The 15633-nt window shown below is 39.4% G+C and overlaps 1 long non-coding RNA gene across 1 annotated transcript; it reads left to right on the top strand.

Moving 5' to 3' along the window:
- The first annotated feature begins 11740 nt into the window (after positions 1-11740).
- Positions 11741-12774, top strand: LOC308194620. Its single transcript, XR_013950764.1, has 2 exons — positions 11741-11874; positions 12246-12774. It is a non-coding gene; the product is annotated as an uncharacterized lncRNA (long non-coding RNA).
- The last annotated feature ends 2859 nt before the right edge of the window (positions 12775-15633 follow it).

Below are 15633 nucleotides of genomic sequence, written 5' to 3'. Positions count from 1 at the left end.
TCTTGAAATTTCCCCTTTCCACTGGGTTTATTTCTGAAGAAAATAGAAATCTACTTTTCCCTGGAGGCTAGCAGACAAGGGGTATTTCAGAATATGTATTTGGCTCTAGAAAATAATTAATGGACCCTGAAAGGTGTTGTCTGGTCAGTATTGTAGTCACTCCATTTTCATGTTTCCTTCGTAATACAGCTGAAAGGCACCAAGGTTTCTCTTTGGCTGCTTGCAGTATCTGCACTATGGAATGAACGCAATCACTGGAGCAGCAAGATTGGCCATGGCTCTCATGTTGATACTAATGAGGTTCCCGGTATAATTTCCATACCCCCTCTAAGCCGATGCTATAAATAACAATCAACACAGCCTTACATGGCTAGGTCTTGATAAAGTTTCTGATGGTGCCAAAATATCCCATTTCTCTGCATGCCAGATGCTTTTAATAAAGCAATTTCCATATTATGGAACTGTGTTTGCATTACTCTCATCCCTCTGAGCTGCTTGCAGTGATGGTTACCCTTGGGTCAGCTTTTTTCCCCTTTCTTGCCCTTTTGCTTCTGTATAAGCAATAGCATCATTATTCTCTGGAGCCACCCACAAAGAAGAAAGGATGTGTACGGACAACCTCTTTCTGAGCACACCTCACATTGATTTAGGACTTTGTTCCATCAGGAGAACCCATTCAGTGCTCACTTCTACTGTCTTTAGGAAAAAAAAAAAAAAATCACTAAAACCAGCCAGAAACTCAGTGCAATTAAAAAATCAGGAGATAGGAAAGGACTCTAAAGCCAAAATTAACCCAGGAACATTGCATCCAAGTGACCTGCTGCAAAGTACCTTCTCCAAAGCTGAGTCCAGAGCTCTGTGCTAGGTTCTGAGCACCTGAGGAACATCCCATTTAAAACTGTCTGTTTTAACAAGCAGCAGTGTCACAAGTATACTGTATTGAAAGGGTGTATGCAGAAGATAGCATGATCAATAATGGAAGATTTAGAAGACTCCCATAAAATAGCTTTAATCTGATCCTCGGCAGTGTGTATGTTTTTGTTTGTTTGTTACCTTTAAAAAAGAGGCATGGAGTTTAGACATTTCTCAGCATCGATGACACTTTAGAGAGATTTCAATATTGTGATACTGGACCTCAGTACTTAATCTCAGTTAAGACTTAATTTGAGATAATTTATCAGACCCTACTCCTCATATTCTAGTTTAATCAGATTGGGTCTTCGGTTTTTCTTTTGGGGCAGAAATCACACTGTGCTCACAGGATACTGAGTAAGAAATTCCATTTTTCCCCATTCTTGCTCCTAATGCAATCAGCTAACGTATTTATTGTGATTCATGAAACGGATCTGTTGAGAACTTAAAGGTCAATCAGTCTGAATGAACTAATTCCATCTCCTATGCAGAAACGAAGAAATAAAAGTCATGGAAAAACAACAATAACAACAACAAAAGACCTTTTCCATAATGTTTGTTTTCCACTCAGTACAAAAGTGAGGCAATTGCTGTCTCTTCCTGCTCTTAATGAGGGAGGTTGGACCTGACTACAGCACATCTGCTGTATGGGGTGGACTGACAGATATTCCCCATAGCCCACACTGGGATAAGGTCTTCAGCACAATATCAGGGAAGCTGAGGTGGAGATGAGGGCTTGCACGCAAGCTTTAGGAATGATCCCAGAACTGCTCAGTCCATGACAACTTCTGTTCACTGGCTTCTACCTCTGCAGCTCTGCAGTTGCACTATAGTCAGTGTTAGGGAATTTCACAGATGAAGTCTTTTACTATTGATGAGGGAGAAGTAGAAAAAAAAAAAAAAAAAGAACTGTATTCCCACACTCTTGCTTATGCTCTGAGACATATGCCAGGCACACAAACAGTCTCAGCCTAAATTCTCAAAGCTTTTGGGAAATATATCAAACCACAAATCCAGGTTCAGTCAGAGTGAGTGTGTGAGTCAATACACTTATTTAGAGTTCAGTAATAACTGGGCTCAGACCATAGACTTCAGGCTTCGCATGCAGAGTGGTCAGTTACTGCTCTGAAGAGGTACCAGTAGGAAAGAAGACCCAATTCAGTGCAGTACGTACAGCAGTTACATGTCTAGTTTTTCAGAGTAGTATTTGTATTCACTTATGTACCAGAAAGAAAATGAAAAAAAATCTAATAATAGTTGCATCAGAACTACATCTACTTTATTTAGAACTGGAAAGTAGGGTTGTAAAGGTTATTTTCTGAGATCTGATAGCTCTTTACTAACGGATAGACTTTTATTACACACTGCTGAGGATCAGATTAAAGCTATTCTATGGGAGCCTTCTAAATCTTCCATTATTGGCCATATTGCCTTCTGCATCACCATAAATGGGTTTGGAAAAGTAACAGGAAAAAAAAAAAAAAAAAAGGCTGATCTAATTGCAGAAGTAAGTAAGTACAGACTCAATATTCAAGGAACAGTAAAATGCTATGGGCTATTTTTTCAGTTTTCAGCCAAAGATTTAAGAAACCTTTTTTAAAAAAAGTCTTGCAGTAGGTCACCAATAATTGTGAGATTCTCCCAGGGGAACAAAACATCTGTTGTAAAGAAACAGTTGTCACAAATTCATAGAGTTAAAAAAATACTTCTATTTCATACTCAAAACCTATTTGAACAGTAAGGTTCTGTTGCAAGAGATGGCATGTAAATAATTTCAACATGTATAAGAAATGTGTCTCCAGGCTATAACAGACTAAGTGTTGTCACTGAAGTTAAATCTTTCTGTTCGTATATCCTACTCCACAAAAACCATTATGAAACTGACTTTCCTATTGGTTCATATTTTATCTTGCTTCGGCATCTGTATTGAAAATCCAGTCCTGTTTATTCCATGTTTATACATCTGGGGTAGACTGACAAACTCTCACAGTATTAGAGACTTGGACCAAAGGTTGCTACTGCAGCTTACACTAATTTCTCTTTCAAGTAATCACAGTTACTTGTGCCTTTATATTTCTCACTTCAACATCAGCAGCGTTTATGTCTTTAGTCTAAAAGCCTTCATCCTTTAGGAAATATTAGTGCAAAATACTGTAGTCCATCTCAGCGACAGCTTGGGTGCAACACGGACTCCTCACATACTTTAAATGAAGCTTAAGGTCCTGATCCCTTTACTCCACAATTGTCAATAGCTGAGCTAAGTATATTTATAATTGAGGAAACTCTTAAGCTATTATGGAATTCTTGATCAGGGTAAAACTCTTTTGAATTGATTTAGCTAGAAACTATAGATCATTGCTTAATCATGGTACTTTTATTGATTGCATGTTCTCCCTGAGAAGAGAATCAGAGAATAACAAGCTATGACTGCACAGTCACATTTATATTCATTATGATATTAAGGATAGGAAAGAATAGAGCAAAGCGGAGCGGAGCGGAGCGGAGCGGAGCAGAGCAGAATAGAATAGAATAGAATAGAATAGAATAGAATAGAATAGAATAGAATAGAATAGAATAGAATAGAATAGAATAGAATAGAATAGAATAGAATAGAATAGAATAGAATAGAATAGAATAGAATAGCATAGCCAGTGCTCCACATTTAGTTTGTTTTATCTGCAATTTGATCTTGCAATGTTTCAAAGGGATCTGAACACTTTTAGCTTGGTTTCTTAAGAAGGAGTCAAAGTAGTAATTTATACAGATCCTAAAACTGGCTGTATATTTTCCAGCTGGTCAGCTGGCTTAAACCCAGGTCACCCCTTCATGTAAAATTATAGCTGTTTTGTGACAAATGTAAAAGGAGTTTGTTGCTCTTAGTCCAGTTCTCAGCAGCTTGCAATTGTAATCAAATAGGCAAAAACTTGTCTGTAGTTGCAAGAAAGAGGAAAGTGATTGATTGATGTCTGGATTTATTTTGTGTCTTCTTCATATTGCTTCTCTGGTTCACCACTAAAACTGGAGTTCAGCAGTATCTATAAGCTTATCTTTCCCTCTAAACTGCCAAAAAAAAAAAAAAAAAAAGGCTATTTTGAGGAATTTACTATTTTCCATGCTAAAAGAAAGCTTTTTTTTCACGTAGTTTTATTTCACTAGAACTAATGAATAAATACCTTACTAAGGTATTTGATTTACAGTATTGTACGTAGGTAATAATAATGTAGAAACTCTCATTAAAAAGAATTTTCTGCTCTGGGACTCCCTTTCTTTGCACGATACTTCCCCATGCTTTTCTGCTGCAATTATTTGGAGAAGATGGATTGGCAAAAAGGAATTGTTGGCAGTGGGAAGGCAGGGTTCACAAAGCTAGAGGCTATTTAATTTGGCGACCTAACGTAAGTGGTGAGGCACATGAAATATAGTTCTAGTATGATCTCTAATGGGTCTTCTGAATGCTTTAGTAGCAGGAAGGCTGGATGCCTTCTTGCATCTTGAGGAATCAAAGAAAACGGAATAAATCTTGTCTTCTATTTTTCTCCTGAAAACTGGCTTGCTCAGAAGTCTTGCCAGTATCAAAATAGCTGCCTGAAGAGTTTATACTGCATAATGTGCACAAATTACTTGCCTTATATTAAAGTCACCTGTTGCTATATCATTTCGTGCATAAAAATAAAGAATACCAGCCAGTTTGTGCATAATCTGCTTTCTAACAGATTTACGAGGAGGCTGACAGGTGACTCGTAGTTAGCCACTTCCAGCGCACCTTAAAGCTGTCAGCTGTTTTTCATAGCGCAAACACTCCCAGCTTTCCAAACAGCTCCCAGATGTCTCCGACCTTCCAGAATCAGATGCGTTGTTAACGTGCGCAGATATTTATGAGGATTTTTTTGCTGTTCCTAGTTGTTCACATGTTGAGATACTTTGCAGATGGCCGATAATGAAGGCTGTTTGCCAAAAAAGCCGACCGTTTCAGACAAGCGCCTGCTCTTGTTGTTGCAGATCGTTGTGCAGATAAGATCTGTCAGCACAGGCACAATTTCTGCACAATAACACTTTACAGAGTCAGCCAGGCCCTTTTGCTACTGGCCACGGGCACACTTCTACCTGGTTGAGATCAGTCTGGGGGACACACCATGTTCAAGCTCTTGACACAACCTAGAGACGTGATTAAGGCCATGGACTTCAAGAACTTGCCATTATTTGGTGCCCTTTTATTTTCTTGGATGGTAACAGATCATATTAATGGACCTCTATATCCAAATATTAATGCAATCTTCTTTAAATATTTCATAACATGTAGGAAAGAGAGCAGCAGGTCCCATTTTACAAAATATTTCCCATTGGAGGGAAATTTCATTTGGGACTTTTTCCCTTCAAGTCCTATAAAAATGGAGGGCATCCTTTCCCTTTGACTGCTTCCAGTTTTTATTCAAGTACTGGACATTTCATCTCACAAAGTTAAAAGAAAGTGGAAGATCTTCAATCAAGGCTGAATTTATCTTGTTTGGCATTAGCTCTGAGTTTTTCCTATGAACTACATTAGTTTACAGAGGTTAAAAAAAGAAAGGTTCAAGGGATACTTTAATTTTTTTACTATTCTATCTTAAAATTATAAGAGCCTTAATACCCTGTTTGAATTTTCTGGCTGAAAATTGACACAAACCAAACATACATAAAAGAAAAAAAAAAAAGTTTTCTGACAAAGGAGAAACAGAGAGCATGAAATGAAGCCAGGAAAGCAAAACCCGTTGGACAACGGATTGTGGCTTATCAAGATTAAATAATAATAATCAATGAAATTTAAATTGTCAGCTGAAATGCAGTCCAAATTAAACATTGGGAGGCTTAGAGACATCATCCTGGGTAATTGGGCACGTTGCCTTTGCCCTGCTGAGACACTGAATTCAGACATCTATAAAAGCACATATTCACAGTCATGAACTATGGTTTCAGTGACGAGACTGAAAACCAGAGAGGAGGCAATCTCCATTTAGACATCTATCTTGTTGTAGACCACACAGGCTCACTGAGCCTCTTTTTTTGGTGGTGGTGGTGTTTCTCTTTTTTAATCACACAGAGACAGCATTTGTGATTTGATAGCAGAATATTATTTGCCTGAGTGCTTCATGTCAGTAACCAGTGACAGTAAATGGATGGGGCTGAAGCATAAGGAGTGTTGAACAACTAATCCAGCATCAGTCACACTATGGAATATATTTGAATTGCAAACCTCCTAATTTTCAAATGAGTTGCAGAAAACGTTTTATCTGCACTAGAGTTTATTTACCTTAGCCACCTCCTCCTTTGCCTTCATACTGTCACAAAACTCATTCCTGTGATCTGCATAAAATGCAATCAAAATCTTTCTTTTTTTTCTTCCCCCAGACATTCAGATCAGTTTATCATTTCCAATTTCAGCTCATTATATGAGCTTCTAAGTTATTAGCATGACTCAAAGATCTCATCACAATCTACCCTTGGATGCTTATTTATATGCTTATTAATTAGAAGGCCTTAAAAATGTCAGGGATCTTCCAGTCTCACCCGGAGCAATCCATGGAGCATCACTACAGTTCAAAGGTTTACAGAAAATTAACATGAATCATTAGACAGCTTATAAAACAGCTGGATAAGAGTCATCTGAATCTGCTGATAAAATAATAAAAAATAAATAAAACAAAACAAAAAACCTAGCTCTACATATAGCTGTCTAACTGCACCCTGAGTTACTGTTAAACTACAAAGAATTTCAACACCATCCTATAAACTGATCACCACATGTGGTGTAATCTCATTTGATAATACCTCTGCACTAATCACAGAAGGAAATACCTGTCAGACGATGTGTTTTCTGCACTATTGCCAATACTCTGAGCAGGGTGTTTTATCTGACAAGGGTCAGTTAGGACAGCTGTTTTTAAGTTTCCAGTATCAGATATGTTAACATCTGCAAGGTACAGAATTCATCTTTCATCTTTGTATTTCCCTGATAAATACCTCTGCAATTCTTTTATTCTTCTGCATATTCATCTCCCTTTTTATATGTTATAAACATATAGACTGTACACATGCATGTGAAACGAATAAAAGTGAATGCATCTTGTATGTTTTATAGTATCTATAACCTGGGGTTAATTAGATTTGTGTGCTATGTTGTCACTCATAAGATCAGTGATACCATGGGCTTGCTACCAGTGGCAGACGAAATACTTGTTGGAACAGCAAACTGTGATCATTCACTTGCAGAAATTTGCAGGGATGTTTTAATATTCACATCGTGAGAATTGCAGCATGGCCCAGACTGCAGAGTTCACTGATGTACTGATCATGTGCTTAACTTCTAGCATATGTTTTACTTCACAGATTTTAGGATCAGGCCCTAGGTTTCTAAGGTGCACTCATACTGGAGCCACAGACAGACTGTTTATTAAGCACCCAGCTCCAATGACTGGAACTCTTGGGAGCAGATGAGTATTAATTTAATGGATAATTAATCTACCTGTTTTCTCTTTCAGCTTTTGAGCTGTATTACTTTGTCAATAATTCTTCCATTTCAAACGAGTCAAGGTGGTGTTTACCAAGGCTCTTGAGACTGCATGAGGAAAATGAGCAGACTTATTTTGATTCATTGTTGTAACAGATTGTAAACCTCTCCTCTGTTTTTAGAAACATTTACCATAGCAGCTGAAAAATGATTTTTCAAAATACTATTGCTACTGCCATGGGATTAGATTTTGGGTTTAATCCAAAACACCCTCTGTGCAGTTAAAATCCCCTTTCCTAATCTTCCTAATCTCTGCATACACAGAAGAAGAAAGTTAAATAACACATTTACAGGATTTTTCTTTTCTGTTTTGGGTGGATAATTTCAATCCAAACCTACCCTACCTGCGTAGCACATTACATTCCACACAACTTTCTATTTGCTAATCTGGGCACAAAAACAGGTGGGGAATTATCAGTGAGAATGAGATTAATCATTTTTGGTACCAACAGCAGAAACACTTCTGCTACACAGTGTTTGTCAACCAGTAAGCCTTAACTTCATGCAGTTCTTTTGTATTTTGTGTAACTTTAAAAACTGGACATGAAGCAGATTCTCAGAATGGTGCAATTTAATTTAAGACTTTTATTAGAGTGAAATTCGATTTGTTTCCTATTATTAATGTATACCTGCCATTAAAAACCTGATAAATTGTGTACAATGTCAAAATATGACTCTTATGGTTTTCTTTTGCTTGATTGTAGGAGACCAAATATTGGTAAGATTTCTTTACCTACTGCTCACATATAGTGTGGGATTAAGATATATCATATACTTATTAAAAAATTTCTGTGCATTATAATAACTACCCATACACAAAATAAAAATGCCTCCTCTCTCCCTATATTCAATCCATGGTCTCAGTGGGCTCTGTGTTGTAAAGTACTCTCATTTCTGTCTGAGCTACTGCTCTGGTTTTGGGAGATAAATACATATATTGAAATGTTTCAGTGTGATTGGAATTGTCAAAATGAACTGGTGGGAAATCTTAGCCCCAGGAAAGATGTTTACATTCTGACTTTTTCTCCCCTAAATCAGGACACAGACCAGTGCTGTGGTGTCAGAAATTGTCACACACATATAAATTTTATTTTACGGTCAGTCTCTAGCAAATATAGTACCCATGAGCCACACACGGTGAATCACATAATCTATAAGGTATTCAGAACATACCACCTACATCTTCTGGAGAACCTGGACCTCAAATGCCATCAGAATAGGTTTGTATAAAGACACAGACAGATAAATAAATCTCTGCATCATCCAGCCACTCCTAATCCCAGGCAGAGCCCGCTGACACTTCGCTTCCTCTTCTTCTTCTTCACCCATGTTAACAGAGGAAAGGGGTCAGTGTGTAGCTCTTTTTTTTTGCTCAGAGACTTCTTCCTTTCTTTTTCTTCTGTAAAACAAACATACAAAAACAAAACAAAACAAAACAAAACAGGACCACAGAGGCTTGATTTCACAGAGGGTGCATCTGTGACTCATAAACCCATGCTTGCACATACAAAATTTAAATGTATCAACATCAAAATCTTTTCTGTTCAAAACCTAGGATTAAACAGCAAAACTCCTTGCTGTCTGTTCATTGACCTGAGCAAGATGATAACTGTAGCAAATTTTTACCTTATAGAAGAGGAATGGCAGTGTCATTAAAGGGGAATTATAGTTTTATTGGAAAACAGAAAACACTATATTTTATACTATTTTATCATCTGCAGAAGCACATTCCTGAACTTGATCAGATGGAGGTGGATAAGGAACCTCTTTTACATGAGCAAGCTGGGAGAGATAATTTCTGCCCAGATGTTGTAATTAATAGCAATTGCTGCAAACCCCCACAACCATTACAATTACCTATTGGCATCAGGCAAAGGTATGCCTGACCTGCAGCAGCCCACAGAATTACGGTAATCTACCCAAAATCCAAAGAGGGTTTTGCTAGTTGATGGGATAATTTTTAGGTGTCCTTTAGAGAGCCATTGTGCCTTAATCTTTCATTTGCCTGATCCCATGCCATTATGGTTGACAGCATTAGCAATTAACTCTACTGGCTCATATTTCCTCAGTACTATGCAAAATAAATGTAGTGTTATGAAAATATGTCCCAATGAAAAAAAAATACTCTTAGACAAGGTTCACTTTTCTGTTAAGAAAATACCAATTTTATTTAATTACCTATCCTGTTTTGGAATACAGTTGTTCAAAAAGTATGTTTTGTAAATATTGTCCCAAGTTAAGGTAAAGCCATAATGCCTATCAGTGCAAAATGAGTACAGATTCCATTTTTTCTTTTCAACACATATTAAATTGCTTCAGTGGTACAACTAATTTGTAGAAAAGCTTGCTGTATTTTAAAGGGCTGGTGGTGATTTACAGGAGGTAGGCAGGCTGCTTTCAGAGGCTGCTCTTTTTCAATTTGCCAGGATTTACTCATGTCTTTCTTTTTTCTGCAGCTGCCGTTGCAGATGTGAGGCCCAAAAAAAAAAAAAAAAAAAAGAAGAAGAAAAAAAAAAAAAGAAAAGAAAGAGCTCCCTCAGCTCCCTCATACCATGCTAGATTTCTGTTTGTGGTTGTTTAGCCTCATACCAATAACATTAATGGTATTGGTCTGCAAGAAATCAGAGAACTTTTACTTAAAAAAATCTCACTAGTATTCAGATAATTTATTTTAAATAAATAAATAAATAAATAAATAAATAAAACCCAGAAAAAACAGAAAAAACATAGACCATATGTGCATACATTTTGGTGAAAGAAAATGTGGAACAATGGTACATATTTATCACTGCACCTCTCATCACTTTCTCACATTCTGCCCACTGATTTCTTCTCTTCATATAACATCTGACATCCCAAACCACTGAGAAGCTGTAAAGGGCTTTTCAAAATGTCAGAACTCCCTTGACTGACCACAACATTTTTCCTGCTTTCCCCTGAATGTGGGATTTCATTGTAAGATTTATAGGCCAGAATGGCAATATTTTAGTACACCAGAATGGCAATATTTAATCCCAGAGGAGTAACATATTTCATATGTTGAAATCTTTCTGTAGAGGCACAGCTGGCAGCTTTATGCCCCTAATGTAAGCAATAGCAGGTTTTTCAGGGGGATATACAACTTGCAGGAGGTGACCTGCACAACTTGCAATGAGAAACAGCACCGGTGTCTGATCACAAAGACTACCAACATAATGGACTTTCAAGCTCAGATATTTTTATGTACATAAAAAAGGTATTTGGGAGTATTTTTTGTGGTTTCAATGTATTTTTCCTATGTTCCTTGCATCTGGACTTACAGATGGGAAAGAAACAGCTTGAGAAGTAACATGGCTAGAAAGACGAATGTAATTAATGTATTTCAGACTCTGATCGGATAACTTCTATCAGATAACATTTTGTGTAAGGTAGGAACCATCATTTTGTTACCTTCAATTAAAAAAGGTATCCAATGCTTTTCCAAATATACCTTCTAGACAATACCATGAAATATCACTTATTACTACACTCAGAGTTCATTTTTCCCATTGCCCCAGATCTTTATGAATTAATTCTCCTGGACTTGAGACAACATTCAGATTTTTTTTTACTTATTTGAAATTAGGATTGAAATTATGCTGGTAACCAGAGGCAAAACCTTCGTTACAGCCTGCTGTAAGATCATTGGGTTGAAAGTCACCTCACCAACCTTGAGATTTGTATGACCCAGACATGTACATCAATTCTAGTCATCTGAGGTTCTCTTTACGGGAAGGACGCTTGTAGTAAATAGCTTTAGGATACAATTTTTGGATCTGTTTTACACTTTCTGAGGAGAAGAAACTACCATTTCTTTATCTTGATGCTAAGGGACATCTAGACAGGTAGCTCAGATGAAACAACTGGCAGTCTACCTGACATCAACCCTGATGTGGGTTTCCTCCTGCCCAGAAGGAGAGCAGACAAGTTGGCACTACTGCTGTATCAGTGCATATCTTCAAGACCAGCTGAGAAGCTAGAAAATCATCTTCAAAGACATTAGCACTGTATTCTCAAGCTTTACTGTCTCTGCCATTTAGGATCTTACCGAGAAGATTGTTGAAGGCTTCTTGTTTTCTTGTTGTGCATTGGGTTAGTTGTCAGGGTTTGATTTTGTTTTATTTTTCCCAAGCTGTATCTGGGATTTCAAGCTGCAAACCATCGTGCCCAGATATTTATAGCTATGGAGGTAGAAGTTCTTTTCATAGTGGAGCACAACTTCAGATGGATGCAATCGAGAAGTCATTGAACTTCGCAGCTGTGCAGCTGCGTCACCAAACCCCTCATGCTGCCCAATTATTTTCCTTGGCGACTGCTTCCTTTAAGAACTTGTTTTTTCCTGACTATGCCTCAGTTGGCTGTTTGTGAAGGCTGGCTGGTGTTTGTTGAAGAAAGAAAGAGTGAGCAGTTGCTTCTGTTATTCTCTAGAGAGCCTTACAAGGAAAATGCTGTTTAATATTGACATATTCTCACAGTCTCCAAAGGAGCCCTTTGACGGAGAGGGAGGGGAAGAGGAAGGAGGAGTGGGGGAGACCTGCTTTGTCTGATCTTTCTCTCCAGAGGATAAAAATCAAAAGAGAAAAAATAAATACCTTTTTCTCTCTCTCTTTCTTTTTTGTTTGTTTTGTATTTTGTTGAGCACTTTTTGGTAGAAAAATGCAATATAACATTGCCCTGCATGCTTGCCAAAAGATAGAGATTTAGACCAGCCAACAATCTCTTCTAAACAGCTCTGCTTTGACTGCTGGTGGTTCTGCTTCTTTCTGCCTAGGTTTACACTCCATGGCGTGGCCAATACGGTTTTCTACTGCACAACCCCAACAAGCTGTGTCTGCTGATCCAAGCACTGGGAAGGTCTGGATACAAGACCAAATCTACTATTTGTGGAACACCAAAGTTGCAAAAATAATCTGCTACTGTGGGAAGAAGGATGAGGACAAACACAGACCTGGACGTTTCCCCAGGCACCTTCAGTTAAATGAAGATTACAGGAACCCAAGTAAATAAAGGGAATAAAATAAAATAAACATGCTGCTACACCCCCTTTTCCTTCCCTTTTTTGGTCTTCTTCCCACTTCAAAGCAATCCTCAGACTTTAGCCCTAGATGTGGGTACAGGGAGCACACCCATACTATCCATAACACCACCTCTGGGATAAGCTCTTAATCTTGCACGTCTTTGAACACCAGTTCCTGGCTAGCAGTGCCTGAACAGAGGCAGCATCATTTTCTATATCCTGTAGTGTCTTCAGTTTAAAAATAAAATAAAATAATTCACCAAACCACTACCCTACACTATGTTATGGTCCTGAAATGCTCAGCAAAGCACTCCAGACTTCAGAGCTTATGAAGAAATAAATAAATAAATCATATTTATTCTTTATTTCTGGTAAACCAACAAAGCCCCAAGCAAGAAACAAGTAGTCAAAACAAAATTAAAATAGTGTGAGACTGCTGTCTGGGATATATGGTGCTACAGAATAGCTGATGCAAAACCAGTGGAGAAAAACAAACAGAGCAGCTGCTGTAGAGGGCAAAATGCAGAGGTGCAGAATAGCCACGTTAGAAGAAGCTGTGCAGAAGAGCTTTGCAAAAAGGAGCCAGTTCAGGAGCAGTCAAAATAGATATATAGAAAGGAGGGACTTCTGGCTGCCTGTGGTTGTGCAGAACAGATACTGAACAGCAAGCAAGGAACAGGTTCTGCAGAAGAGCTGCTGTGCATTGATTTTCCTTTGTGACCACTGAAGCTCCTCAATAGCTCATATTTCCACAACCTTTTCAAGACTTTACAGATCCCCAGAGGACAAAATTCCTGGAGGTGCGGCGAGTACGGCTGTCTGGTGTAGAGCTACAGACTGCAGATCACTCGCTTTCCTTGCCTGCCTTTTACATGCAGCATGCTGCAACTCATGCACCTTGTTTCATGTCAGTTCCTTCACAGAGCTACAGAATCCTCTGTAAGCGGAAGGCACTCCCTTGTTTTTCATTGCTTGCAAATAGAAAAAGCCTGTCTCTCCACTGACATCATATTTTTGAACTGTTATCAGAGGTACAACTGTAACGGAGCACTTGTATAGTGGAGAAGAAAATAGGCAGAGATCATCAACCACAGGAGCTGCTGCTGAGGATGGGGCTTAAGAAAGGTGAGAAGGCGTGTGCCCCACTGACTGCAGTCTCTCTCTCTATTACCTGTTCCTCTCAAGGAGAGTTGTGCATGTTTAGGGATGTTACCTCTCCCTCGAGCCAAACTGCTCTGAGGTTACAGAGATAATAATAAGATGCCAACCCTGCAGAGAGGGGTTTTCAAATACCTAGTTGAGGCAGCTGTACAGCAGTCTTGGCCCAGTGTCATGCCCATGTAATTATATAAAATATTTTTTTTTCTTTAAAAGATTTATCTCCTACAGGGAATATTTTTTTTCTTGTTATTCCATGCTTCGTCCCCTTCTTGTTTTCTACTTCACACATACTTTGTAACAGCCACCATTGCCATTTACTAATGGTGTTGTATGCATGATACCATCTCATTCCTGTCTTCTAATGTACACTGAACCTGGAAAGTTGTCTTTAACTTCCTCAGTCCCACAGCAGCCACAGGTAGGCAAGGATGGTGAGAGGGAGCTTGGAGTCAGGGGTTAGACTGCTACAGTGCTGTGCAGGCCTTGCAGGCCTTGTAGGCCTTGCTGGGTTGCAGCATAGAAACTTCCCAAAATGCTCATGTCCTTCAGATTGCCTTTCAGCAAGGCTTTTGATACTGTCTCCCACGACATCCTGCTAGCAAAGCTGAGAAACTGTGGGATAGATGAATGGACAGTAAGGTGGGTTGAGAACTGGCTGACTGGCCGAGCTCAGAGGGTGGTGATCAGTGGCACAGGGTCCAGCTGGAGACCTGTGACTAGTGGTGTTCCCCAGGGGTTGGTGCCGGGTCCGGTCTTGTTCAACATCTTCATCGACAACCTTGATGAGGGAATAGTGTTCACCCTCAGCAAGTACGCTGATGATACGAAGCTGGGAGGAGTGGCCGACACCAGAAGGCTGTGCTGCCATTCAGTAAGACCTGGACAGGCTGGAGAGATGGGCAGGAAGAAACCAAATGAGGTTTAACAAGAGCAAGTGTAGAGTCCTGCACCTGGGAAGGAACAACCGCATGTATCAGTACAGGCTGGGGGATGATCTGCTGGAGAGGAGCTCTGCGGAGAAGGCCCTGGGGGTCCTTGTGGACAACAGGTTGACCATGAGCCAGCAGTGTGCCCTGGTGGCCAAGAGGGCCAATGGGATCCTGGCGTGCATAAAAAGGAGCGTGGCCAGCAGGTCAAGGGAGGTGATCCTCCCCCTCTACTCTGCCCTGGTCAGGCCTCACCTGGAGTACTGTGTCCAGGTCTGGGCTCCCTGGTACAAAAAAGACAGGGATGTCCTGGAAAGAGTCCAGCGGAGGGCCACAAAAATGATACAGGGCCTGGAACATCTTCCCTATGAAGAAAGGCTGAGAGACCTGGGTCTGTTCAGCCTGGAGAAAAGAAGACTAAGAGGGGATCTTATCAATGTTTATGAATACCTGAAGTGTGGGAGACAGAGGGATTTGGCCAACCTCTTTTCAGTGGTTTGTGGGGACAGGACAAGGGGCAATGGCCACAAAATGGATCACAAGAATTTCCGCACCAACATGGAAAAGAACTTCTTCACAGTGAGGGTGACGGAGCACTGGGACAGGCTGCCCAGGGAGGTTGTGGAGTTTCCCTCTCCGGAGATATTCAAGGTCCGTCTGGACGCCTACCTGGGCAGCCTGCTCTAGGGAACCTGCTTTGGCAGGGGGGCTGGGGACCCAATGATCTCTTGAGGTCCCTTCCAACCCCTACAACTCTGTGATTACTGATCTCTCTACTTCCTTACTTTTGCTCATTAGGCCTTGCAGAAACAATGAAGTGGCTTTAGAAATCTTTGTGGTAATAAAAGGGTTGTTGGACAAATGAATACCAAAAATTTTCATCTTCCCAGCCCAAACTTGACTTGGAAAAGCTGTAGCTGCCAGTTTCTTTGAAAGATTGAGATCAGACTTCTGTAAATTTTTTTTTTTTACTTTTTTTTTCTTTTTTTACCTTTTTTTTTTTTTTTTGAATGAGGGACAGGCAGTAATTGCATACTGCAGAAAAGTTGCCTGAA

The sequence above is a fragment of the Anser brachyrhynchus genome, assembly GCF_964034855.1.
Source record: "Anser brachyrhynchus genome assembly, chromosome: 4".
In the NCBI taxonomy this organism is placed as follows: Eukaryota; Metazoa; Chordata; class Aves; order Anseriformes; family Anatidae; genus Anser; species Anser brachyrhynchus.
This window is presented reverse-complemented; position numbering and strand designations above follow the sequence as displayed.